The following is a 12166-nucleotide window of genomic DNA, read 5'->3' as shown; positions in this document are numbered from 1 at the left end:
ACGTAGAAATTAAATATTTTAAAGTTTTGCTTTACTTATTCAGGTCTTTATTCTACCTGGAAATGATTTTGTGAATGCTACAAGGCAGGATTACAAATTTGTTTGTTTTCCTATATCATGATGATGATTATGTTAGTGATGATGAAGGCAATTATGGTAATTACAGATAATAATTAATACATACTATGTTTACTAGTTGTCAGTTATTTATCTTGATACTTTGCATATATTAATTCAACTAATATCCACAAGAACCCTCTGAGGGAAGCACGCCATTATTATCCCCTTTACGGACAGGGAAACTGAGGCACATAGACATTAACTAACTGCTTAAAATTACAAAGCTGGTAAGTGTGTATCTGAAATTTGGATGTAGGCATTTGGTTCTAAATTTGTGTAATATAATCCAGGCTCTTTCATTGGATAATCACCCAGAGCCATTTATTTTAAATTTCTATCCTTTGTGCACTGACCTGTAATACATTCTCAGGTAAATATTGTGTTCATATCATATGGGTCTATTTCTGAGCTCTCTTTTCTGTTCCATTGATGTATTTTCATATTCTTAGACTGATATAATTCTCTCTTAACTACTGTAGCTTTATGACAAATCCTCTGGGTTAGGAAAAGTCCATCAACTCTACTATTCTTCCTTTAAGAGTACTTTGACTATTCTTGTCTCTGTTTTTCCAAATAAATTCTAGAAAACTTTGTCAAGTAATATGGACACAAGAAAGTTTTAAAAAATGGGATTTTGATTTATATATTCTTGAATCTATAGCCCAATTTGGAGATAACTGACATCTGTACAGTTTTAGGTCTTCTAATCTGTGAACATAGGATATCTGTTCATCCATTTGGTCTTTTTTTGACAATGTTTGTTCGTTTTCCCTCAAAATTATTTGTGAAATTATTGAGGAAAACTAGTCCAAAGATGATGTGTCCTTGTTTATAGTAGGCATATAGGAGAACTGCCTTTTGGACTAACAATGTGATGTGATCTTGGCTTTCAAATATATGTTAGAATTTGCTTCTGATTACAACTTTTCAGTGAAACCCTCACCAGACCTCCTGCTCTATAATGAATACCTTTTATTTCAAGCTTCCTTAGATGAGAAAATCAGAAGACTTTTAGACTTGAGTCTCACTTTCACAGAAATTACAGCCCTGTGAGATACAGTTTTAGAAGGGTGGGGTCTTGAATTTAGTCTGGGCCACTGTTGAGATTGTGTCCCTAGCCCTTGGTGTACACTGAGCCTTGTTGAACCAAAGCTTGTCAAGTTCATTATTTTTGTAGCAGTCTCCAGAATGAAACTCTGATACTGAGTTCCCACCTTCGTTTAGATCTTCTAGCTAACTCTTCAGTGCTTTTAAGAATATGTTTATAAATAGTTTGCATACTCCTAACTGTTGTATTTTTAGTTGTTTTCTGGATACCTAGCCACCTACTTTACTATAAACAGAACTCAATTTTATTTATTTAAATAGTTTATAGTTATTACTACCAGCCCTTCTTAAATATCTTATTACAGTTTTTCCTAATTTTTATCGACCATGTACTTAAGAGATTGTATGTGTTTATATAAAACATACATATTCCACTATTTGTACTTTCCAGGGACATCCTAAGTCCTTATAAATTACTGATATTACTGTTTAGTATGAAAGGTTGTGAGAAAATCAGAAAGATATAGGATCCCTATGAATATCAGCTGATTTTTAGTAACAGAAAAAATGCATGTGGTATGTAATGTATGTAAGAAGAAAGCCTAAAATCAGAAGTGTATCAATTATTCATTCAATAATCTTATATGAATCTAGAGGCACAGTTTGAAATCTTTGCTGTAAAAACAAGCAAACAAACAAGGATCCTCTCATGCTTTCAATATTTTCAAGGCCAAAGATCAGTTGAATTATCCACACATAAAATTTAAATATGAGAGATTAATGCACAGGTTGATAATTAAAGACCAAACCACTTAGTCTCTTAGAATTTAAAAAGAGATTGTAGAGATCACAGAGGTGAAAAATAAAGAAAATATTCTGGGTTTTAGGAATGCAGGCAAAGCTACAGATTATTCAAATATGATGCTAAAGAACATAATAAAAATACAGTTTTTGCCAGCTGTTTGCAGATTTTCTAAATTACAGCAAACGAGTTTTAAAAGCCATGTGCCAGATGGGGAAAGCCTCATATTTCCTAAAGTGTTAATGAAGGTTAGTTATAGCAAGTTAGATACAGGAAAAAAAAATATTTGTATAAGACATAATGATTTTGTCAAGCCAGCAGCTGTCACAATGAACTACTCATCTGCCCATATTCGGGCATGTTTCCCATATTTGTTACCATATTTACTATATAACGAAATACTGAAAAATGTTACTTTTGATGCAAGTCAAATTTAATGGATGCCGTTTATTTATTTTAAAAATTCTAATAAAATATATCATAAAATTACAATAATTCTAAGTATGTGCAAGCATTTTCAGGGACAAATTTTTATTCATATTGATAACAGAGAATCACCATTTGAAAATATTTAAAGGATTGATATGGAAAAGCATATGCAAAGAATTCTATTCATTGTTGCGATTTCAATGTGATTTTAAAGGCATTTATGTTAATACGCAAACATTTGAGAAACAAGATGTTATCACACAAAAATACAAAATCAGCCATTGATAATATTGATACGGCCAGAAACTCAATTAATCCTTATTTTATGTTACAAAAAATTTGTATCAGAAATACAGTATCTTCTTGTCTTGGAAAACAATAGGCAAAAATGTCTTTTTGAAACATGAACTGGTCTCCAGTAATGTTTGTAATATATTATAATATTTTGAATAAACCTTGACATACGTAGTTATGAGCTTTGTCTTTGAAAACATGAAGGAAATAAAAGATATTTATATTGATTTTTAGTAGAAAAATTATATTAATAGTAGTGCATGAAGAAATATATTTTGTCATAATGTTGATATAAATGAAAAACTGTTTTACCTACTCAGTTAAAATGTTGTAAAACCTTTATTACACCTAGTGAATGTAGTGTGATTCAAAAACTAGTCAGAAAGTGGACCAAACTATGTTCTTGAAAGTAAACATAATAATGAGGGCTAGATTAAGATGATATGAAAAATAGAATATTGCTTTCCAAAACCAAATATAATAGGATATTTAAAGTGTTAACTAATGTTAACTGATTTACACTAGTACGTAAAGCTGCTGAGTAGAACGCATTCTGTAAGTAGAGAAAAGACCATTACTACTACCAAGTAAGATGATAAAGATGTTCTTGAGCTTGAGTATTGAGAAAGGCAGATTCGTAGATCTTATTTTTTATGTAATGTAATTGCAAATACATTAATTCAGAGAAATTTGTTAGTTTTCTTAATGTCTATGCTTCCTACATCTAATAGAAGTGTTGAGATTTATTATGAAATTTAGAATGGACTTTTATTGAAAATCAGAGAGTAGACCAGATAAGCTATAATGTCTATTTTACACTTTAAATATATGTTTATGTGAAATATGGCTACCTCTTGAATTCCACGTATCGTATCAATGTAATAGGTGAAACAATTTTCCAAGGGTAGGAATATACTAAGATGAGCAATGATGTTGCCAAAGCTTGGTACATCTATCAGAATATGTTGTTTGACATAGGTGATATGTAAATAGGGTACTCTTCCCTTTCTTAAATAGTGAGGGAAAGGGTGTTAACCAAATTGGCTCCTTATCTTTTTTTAGTTAGGTGTGCTGTAAGGGAACTTCAGAATTACTTAAATCCACTGAAATGCTTAATTCAAAACTACGCTGTTACTTGGGAGACATCCAGAAGTTTCAGTTTTAAATAATGATCTCTTAGATGCAGATGAAAGAATGCCTAAAAAATTCTTGTGTAATAGTCCAGTAGTGTTTGTGAGAAAAGCTGGTGGATCCTGTATACTAACTGTAGACCCTCAAGTATTGAATAAAGTGGTGCCTACAACAGTGTCAGCTGTAACTGACAGGGTGTCAATTTACTCCATGAAAGAAGACTGGTATTTTGTGATGGCTTTAACTAACACCTTTTTTCAATTTCTATTTCGGAAAGAAGTCGGAGCCAATTTTTACTGATGTGAGATGGAATGAAATACACATTTATTGTCCTATGGAGACATTTAAATTTTTGTGTGCATTGACACCTCCTGGTGAGAATTAAGCTCAATCTAATTAAAAACAATTATTGTTCGTTACATTGAACAACATGACATAATGTTTACATTTTAACATGAAGATTAAGGTAAGAATGAATTAAAATACCTGATTATTAACATAACTACTGGGAGAGGTTGACTAACTTGAGTGAAATACGGGACCCAGGACAAACAGTAAAATTCTTATTTTGAGCCAGAACAACTAAAGATATTTGTCAATTAGCCAAAAAAATAAACAACTGCTTTTTTCCACTTCCAAAATCAAAAGAAGATGCAGAAAGATTGTCCCGTTCTATGGTTTCCGGAGAAATCATGAACCATATTTGGGTATTGTTTTAGATCCTATCTACAAAGTTGTGAACACATCTGGATTTAAACGGTGACCTAAAAAACACTAGGCTCTCTTGAGCTTTGGAGAGCCGTCGCCCCATTGATCTTTTGGTGACTGTAGCAGACAGGATCTAATTTAGTTCTGAAAGATCTCCATCTCCTAGCATTTATGTTGTTTTGTAATCTCTCTCTTTTGAGTGTAGACTAGCCTAGTGACTTGCTTCTTATCAATAGAGTTTGTCAAAAGTGATGGGATGGCATTTTTGTAATCAGGATATATAAGATCATCTCTTCTGCCTCTTCTCTCTCCCTTGTTGGCTTTGACAAAGTGAGTGGCCATGTTGGTGAGGCCCATGTAGTAAGTTAACGAGGGAAGCTTGTGGCCAACAGCTAGCAGGGGCCTGAGGTTATCATTCCAACCATCCACAAGGAATTGAATCTTGCTGACACTTGACCATGGAAGCAGATTCTTCCCCAGTCGAGACTTTAATTTAGACTCCTGCCTTGGCCAACATCGTAATTACAGTCTTGTGATATACCCTGAAGCAGAGAACACAGCGAAAGCATAGCAAGATTCTTAACTCACAGAACCTGTGAAGATAATAAATGTGTGTTGTTTTAAGCAGCTATGTTTGTGATAATTTGTTACAGAGCAATAGATAAATAATACAAGACCGTATGTGATTCTGATGCTCAAAAGATATTAGAAGTGTACTCAATACATACTTGGCAAAGGCCTATAAGTACCATCGAGTGGTGACTGCTGGGATTTTAAATAGAAAATTATCTGAGGCTGCCTCCAAGAGTACTCCCTTTGAAAGGCAAAATATGACACCTTTCTGGGCTTTAGTAGAGTCTGAAATACTCATCATATCAGGGTTCATGTCACAATAGTATTCCAGGAGAGGAAAAGTCACAGAGGACTCCCCTCATCGTGTGGAAATGGTATGTTTAAAAATATGCATCAGAGGTGACCCCTAGTGGTAGTGATCTCATACATGAACAGGTAGCTGATATGGCTTTGGGCCCTACAATAATTCTCTCTGAGAAATTACCTACTCTGTAATTAAAAGGATTAAAAAGCTCTTTCCTATACTCAGTTATTAGAGGCCTCCCAAGAAGCATCATGGCTCAGAGTAGAGAAGCAGCATTCGTTCTGGAAGCAGGTACATTGTGACCTGTGACACCTTCATTTTGCTGAAGAAGGAAAAGATAGATCCCCTAAATGAACAGAATTAAGAATGATATTTCTCATTTCATCAGAAGAAATACATAACAACAATGGTATGGATTTATATAGCTTCTTAGACAGTAGCTAAGGGACTGATTATGTGGTCAAGAAAATGGGCTCTAGATGACTGGAGGATGAAAGGAACCCTACTCTGGGTTCTATGTTATGGAGAGGGAGTTGCAAAGTGGGACCAACCTGGATTTGTCAAAACAAAGCCTTATAAATTCAACGGCAGCCAGGATCAAACAAGTGAATGCCCTTAGTCACGGGTTGGAAGTGTTCTCTTAACTACATTAGATGAGCAGTCATAGAGGCCTTCAAGCAATGCAAGAGGGGGAAACAGGGAATCTCTTTCTCAACTTCTCTATCAAGCATGTGCTGCTCCGTATCCTTTCTCTATGGGACAATTGCTGAAATATTGAAAATTGTACACCAATGACATAAGCTGCAGCTTTATTCTTCCTAAACATATTTTTTTAAGTATGTATTCTAATCAAAACTAGTGTTTCCTCTCTTTTAAAAGGCATATTTTTGGATATTTAATTTTGAGTAAAAATAATCCTACATTTGAGATGGAAGAATCGTATATTTTAGACGAAGAAAGTATGCTAAAAGTTCTACTGATCCCAGTGTTACTACTACTGCCACTATTACCACTAGCTCCCACTTATTAAATATTTGCCATGGGTTGGATAGTATTTAATCACTTCACTTGAATTCTCGTTAGTTAAATTTCACTGTTTTCAGAGGTAGTATTATTAATATCAACACCGTAAGTTAATTGACGTTCCTGAGACACACAGCTGATGAGTGAATGAGTATTTGAACCCAGGCAGACTGTCTTCAGAAAAGGCCTTCTAAAGCACTTTGTTATATTGGATTTCACAATATCTGGACATGATTCCTCTGCATCTTGGTCACAGATAATGCAGTAGCATATATTATTGTAAGCAGCTCAAGTATCGAAGGTGTGATTTTGCGCCTAATTTGTTCTGTAGACACATGTAGAAATCATTCTGTAGAATTTGCTAGCCCATGGGGTCATTCCTAAGTACATCCCTTCTACTCCTAAATAACACAGTCATAACTAATGATTAGGAATATATTTCAAAACATTATTGTTTCTGATACCTATGGATCTCTGAGGGAAAATATCCTGTTTTCCATATGCTACAATATAATTGAAAATATTTCCAGAGGACATTTCTGGCTTTCCCAGCAGACACTGTTGGGGCTAATTTCTCTGTAGTATTTGGATGGCTTAATGTCTGAGTGCAAACACTGATTTTTTTTCAGTTTTTATAGTAGAATGTCGCCTGCACTACAGAAGCGTTCTTTAATTAATTTTTGGTTAAGGTTAAGTAGTTGTGTAATAAAAAATTTAGTTGACTTTGTCTCTAGTTCTTGAGAAGTAATCTCTAAACACTTGGAACTTGCCTGGTGATAAGAGTGTCATTGTCATTTATAGAGATTCCAACAGCAAATTCATAGTGGCTCAGGTGGGCCCCATATAGTTTGTGCTAAGAAGATGACTCAGGATGGAGGCTGCCCATGCCAGCAGACCACTCATTTGAGGATTAGGGTTTGAGCAATGTGATATCAACCAGACCTCTAGAGAAGTGAAGGGGGCTGGAAATTGAGCTCAACAGAATGACTAATGATCTAATCAACCATCCCTATGTAATGAAATCCCAACAAAAACTCTAGACACTGAAGCTTGGGTGAGCTTCCCTGGTTGGCAGCTCTTATGTTGTCACACAGCATTGTGCTGGGAGGTTGACGTTCACTGACTTCAGGGAGAGGACAACAGAAGTTTTGGGTACAGAATCTTCCCAGACTTTGCTTTACGTGTCTCTCCCTTTGACTGGTTTTGATTTGTATCATTTTGCTATAATAAAACTGTAGGTCTTTCTGATTTTGTGGATTGTTCTAGCAAATTATCACGTCTGAAGGGATGGTAAGAACCCTTGAATTTATAGCCAGCTGGTCAAGAGTGAGTGTGGCCAGGAGACTGCCAAACTTGCCACTAGTGTCTGAAGTAAGGGCAGTCTTGTGGAGGACCATGCTCTTAACCTAAAAACTGTGGGCTAACACCAGGCAGTGAGACTAAGAAGTCTTTGCAGAAGAAGAACAATATATTTAAACATATAATTTTACTTTAAAAGTTAAAAATATGTCAACAAAATATTGTGAGATGTTTAAGGTCATTCAAATATGGTATACTGTCTAATATGAGTTTATGTGTGGTGTTCAAATATTGGAATTGTGTTAATATTTTAGACAAAAATTTGTATTTTATTTTTTCTTTTGTTTTGTTTTTTGAGGAAGATTAGCCAAGAACTAACATCTGCTGCCAATCCTCCTCTTTTTTTTCGCTGAAGAAGGCTGCCCCTGAGCTAATATCCATTCCCATCTTCCTCTACTTTGTATGTGGGACACCTACCACAGCATGGCTTGCCAAGTGGTGCCATGTCCATACTCGGGATCCGAACCAGTGAACCCTGGGCCACCAAAGCAGAATGTGTGCACTTAACTCCTGTGCCACTGGGCAGGCCCCCTCAAATTTGTATTTTAGATTCTACTATTTCCAAGTGTGCAAGGGCTAAGTGTTGTTGTAGCAATCTATCTTTAATTTAAAATAAATTTAATTTGCCTCATTTAAAATTGTTCTTTATAAGACCTGAAACCGTAAAACTACTAGAAGAAAATATAGGTGGTAAGCTCCTTGACATCAGTCTTGGTGACAATTTTTTGGATTTGACACCAAAAGCGAAGGCAACAAAAACAAAAACAAAAGTGGGCTACACCAAACTAAAAAGTTTCTGCACAGTGAAGGAAACCATCAACAAAATGAAAAGCAACTTACCAATGGGAGAAAATATTTGCAAATTGTATATTTAACAAAGGGTTAATATCCAAAATACATAAAGAACTCATACAACTCAATAGAAAGAAAATAAATAATACAATTAAAAAATGGGCAGAGTATTTGGATAGACATTTTTCCAAAGAAGACATTCAGATGGGCAACAGGTACACGAAAAGGTACTCAACATCACTAATCATCAAGGAAATGCAAATCAAAACCACAAGGAGATATCACCTGGCACCTATTGTCAAAAGACAAGAAATAACAAGTGTTGGCAAGGATGTAGAGACAAGGGAATCCTTGTGCACTGTTGGTGAGAATGTAAACTGGAGCAGCCACTACAGAAAACAATGTGGAGGATTCTCAAAAAAATTAAAAATAAAACTACCATATGATCTAACAATTCTGCTGCTGGGTATTTACCCAAAGAGAATGAAAACACTAACTCGAAAAGATATAAGCACCCTCTTTTTCATTGCAGCATTATTTGCAATAACCAAGGTATGGGAACAACCTACGTATCTCTCAATAAATGAATGAATAAAGAAATTGTGGTGTGTATATATATATATAAGGAAATATTATTCAGCAATAAAAAAGAAGGAAATCTTGCCATTGCAACAATATGGACGGACCTTGAGGGCATTGTGCTAAGTGAAATAAGTCAGACAGAGAAAGACAAATACCATATGATCTCACTTATAAGTAGAATCTCAAAAAAAAAAAAAGAAAGAAAGAAATGAGCTCAGAGATACAGAGAACAGATTGGTGGTAGAGGGTTGGGGTGGGTGAAATGAGTGGAGGGGGTCAAAAGGCACAAATTTCCAGTTATAAAATAAACAAATCATGGAAATGTAATGTACAGCATGGTGACTATAGTTAATAATACCATATAGTATATTTGAAAGTTGTTAAGAGAGTATATCTTAAAAGTTCTCATTACAAGAAAGAAAATGTGTAACTGTGAGGTGATGAATGTTAACTAGACTTATTGTGGTGATCATTTCACAATATATACAAATATTGAATCATTATGTTGCACACCTGAAACTAGCGTAATGCTACATGTCAATTATACCTCCATTTAAAAAGGAAGAAGGAAACTTTAAAAATTGATATTTAAGAACAGAAATGAAGAAGACCCTGGCTTCAGGTTGATGAATGCTCCCCTTATTTTTTCCTTCAAGCAGATTCTTGGAAATAAATGACAAAAGTTACACAAAAACAACAAAATTAAGCATTCTTAAGGAAGCTGGCAGAAGAACTGGAAGCAGCCTTCACCTCCCAGCTCCAGGGGAATGACACCTGCCTCCACGGGTGGGACACAGGAGGCCGTGCACGTCCGTGTGAAGGACCAGTGCCTATCCTATCTCTACAACCCATGAAAAGGCCTTGGAAACAACAGCTAAATGGAGTGATAAAGTGCCCTTTGAATTGGAGAGAGAAGCTACTAAGGATGGAAAGGAGTTGGTCAGCCCTTGTTTGTGTACTAGTTTCAAAGGAAAGTGGGAATGTTTTGGAATAATATACTGAATATCAGGACCGAAGGCAGTTAGCTTCTGTGAGCTGTGTGCTAGCAGAGTGGCAGAAATCCTATGAAGCAAAGTACTCAAAGTGCAAGAAGAAAAGAACTTAAATTGTTATGTGTTTTCTTCTTATCATGAGTTCGCAGCAAATTTTGCCCTCTAGATGCAGAGAAAGCAGGCAATCTTACGGTTGGAGACTTTGAGATTGCAGCCAAGTATGTATATGGGACAAGGAAAGCCACACTCAGAACAACCCTTTGTGTGTATCCATGGACCTCACCTATGTCAGCTTGCTGCTGCAAGAATCCAGGTTTCTGGGGGACAAAGTGCTGAAGCTGACTCAGAAAATCGACAATGTTGAGACAAGCTGTGCCCTGGGAGCCATTTGTCATTACGTCGACTCACTGAACCAACAGAAGAGTCAAGTCTCTTGGCAGCCCAGCTTCTCAGCTTCCTACTGCCAAGCTGTCCCGTTCCCTCCTCTATCCCAGTCAGCACTCATATTTGCCCTGGGACATCCTCTCCAAAGTGGCCACAGTCTCCATGAGAACAGCAAACAGTTTAAGCTGAAACTCTTCTGAGGATCTAATATGTAACATGGTGACTATAGTTTTGATAATACTATATATTGTGTAATTGAAATTTCCTGAGAGTAAAACTTGTGTTCTCAACACTGCCCCCCAAAAAAGGTAACTATGTTAGGTAATGGATGTGTTAACTAACTCAATTGTGAGAATCCTTTCACAACACATATATACATATACATATCAAATCATCACATTGTGCACTTTAAATATGTTAAGATTTTTTTGCCAATTCTACCTCAATAAAGTTGAAAAAAAAAATAGAATGGATATTGCACATAAGAGAGGACTGAGGAAATGTTCATTGGTATGCCCATCCTTGGAGGTTTATAGCACAGCTTGCATTTATCTGCTTATTATAATCTTTAGGATGGATTTTGAAGCATGGGCAAATGTTTTGGACCATTTTCCCTCACTTTAACTCTTCAAAATAAACAAACAGAAAAGAATAGTGCACCTTTGTGGAACTCTTTCTCTATCCTGGTCCGTCAGCTGGCTAGATGTTGATCAACGTGATTTTATCTTTGATTTTACTGTTGAGGTGTTCGAAGGATGGTCTGCCTCCCACTCCCTTCTATACTTAATGGAGGGCGCTTCTGTGCAGACTTGCCCCAGGGACATATAGAGTTCTCTGAGTGATGGCACTTGGCTTGAGCTTTAGCTTCACGTGCAGCACTGCAGCCTCACTGAGGAGTGGCAGCCTTGTCTCATGTGACTTGGAGACCAGAGGGTTGGGAGAGGTTCTAGAGGAGACAGTAAAACCCAGGTTCAGGCTTTTATGCCTCTGTCTACCTGTTGGCTTTAAGTGGGCAGTGAACAAGACAGGGGCAGAGGGCACCATGTTCAGGCCAGCGAAGCAAAGCTCCCACCATGCCTTGCTGGGAAGTCAACCTCCACATTGCCCTTCTGTTGCTAGATTTTGAAAAATCACCGTGCTGTAAACATCTTGCAAGTTGCTTTTTAAAAACATTCCTGTAAGAACTTTTCTTAAACACTCCCTTACAAGAATTACAGACTGGGAATCTGCTGTTGCTGCTGTGTCACGGCAGCCCTGTGACACGCGAGTCTCTTTTTGCGCTTCCCACTACCTGCCTGGTTTCTTCACTGAGGCGCAGGCCTCCACCTTCTCTGGGGAGAATTGAGTGGAGAGGTTCCATAGACTGTCCTGGCTGCTCTCAGTGCAAGCCAAGTAAAAGCAAAACACAAGAAAAACAACAAAAACACAAAACATTTGACTCTCTAACACACAGGTAGACTCTAGTGAACTTTGGAATTGAACATGTTTATCTTTTCCTTGGGTGTGGGCATGTGAAATTATCTAGATGTCTGTTTTCCTCAAATTCTTGGATGGTTTGGTTTGGAGATAACTGACAGAGCTGTCACTATGAAGAAATTCATGTGTACCCCACAGAAGAAGGATTAG

At 36.4% G+C, this 12166-nt stretch overlaps 1 pseudogene; it reads left to right on the top strand.

Annotated features, from left to right (window-relative positions):
• The first annotated feature begins 9065 nt into the window (after nt 1–9065).
• LOC124244607 (ectonucleoside triphosphate diphosphohydrolase 6-like) lies at nt 9066–10740 on the top strand (annotated as a pseudogene).
• The last annotated feature ends 1426 nt before the right edge of the window (nt 10741–12166 follow it).

This window comes from Equus quagga, chromosome 9, assembly GCF_021613505.1.
Source record: "Equus quagga isolate Etosha38 chromosome 9, UCLA_HA_Equagga_1.0, whole genome shotgun sequence".
NCBI lineage: Eukaryota > Metazoa > Chordata > Mammalia > Perissodactyla > Equidae > Equus > Equus quagga.
The sequence above is the reverse complement of the archived record's forward strand: the minus strand, read 5'-3'. Positions and strand labels throughout refer to the sequence as shown.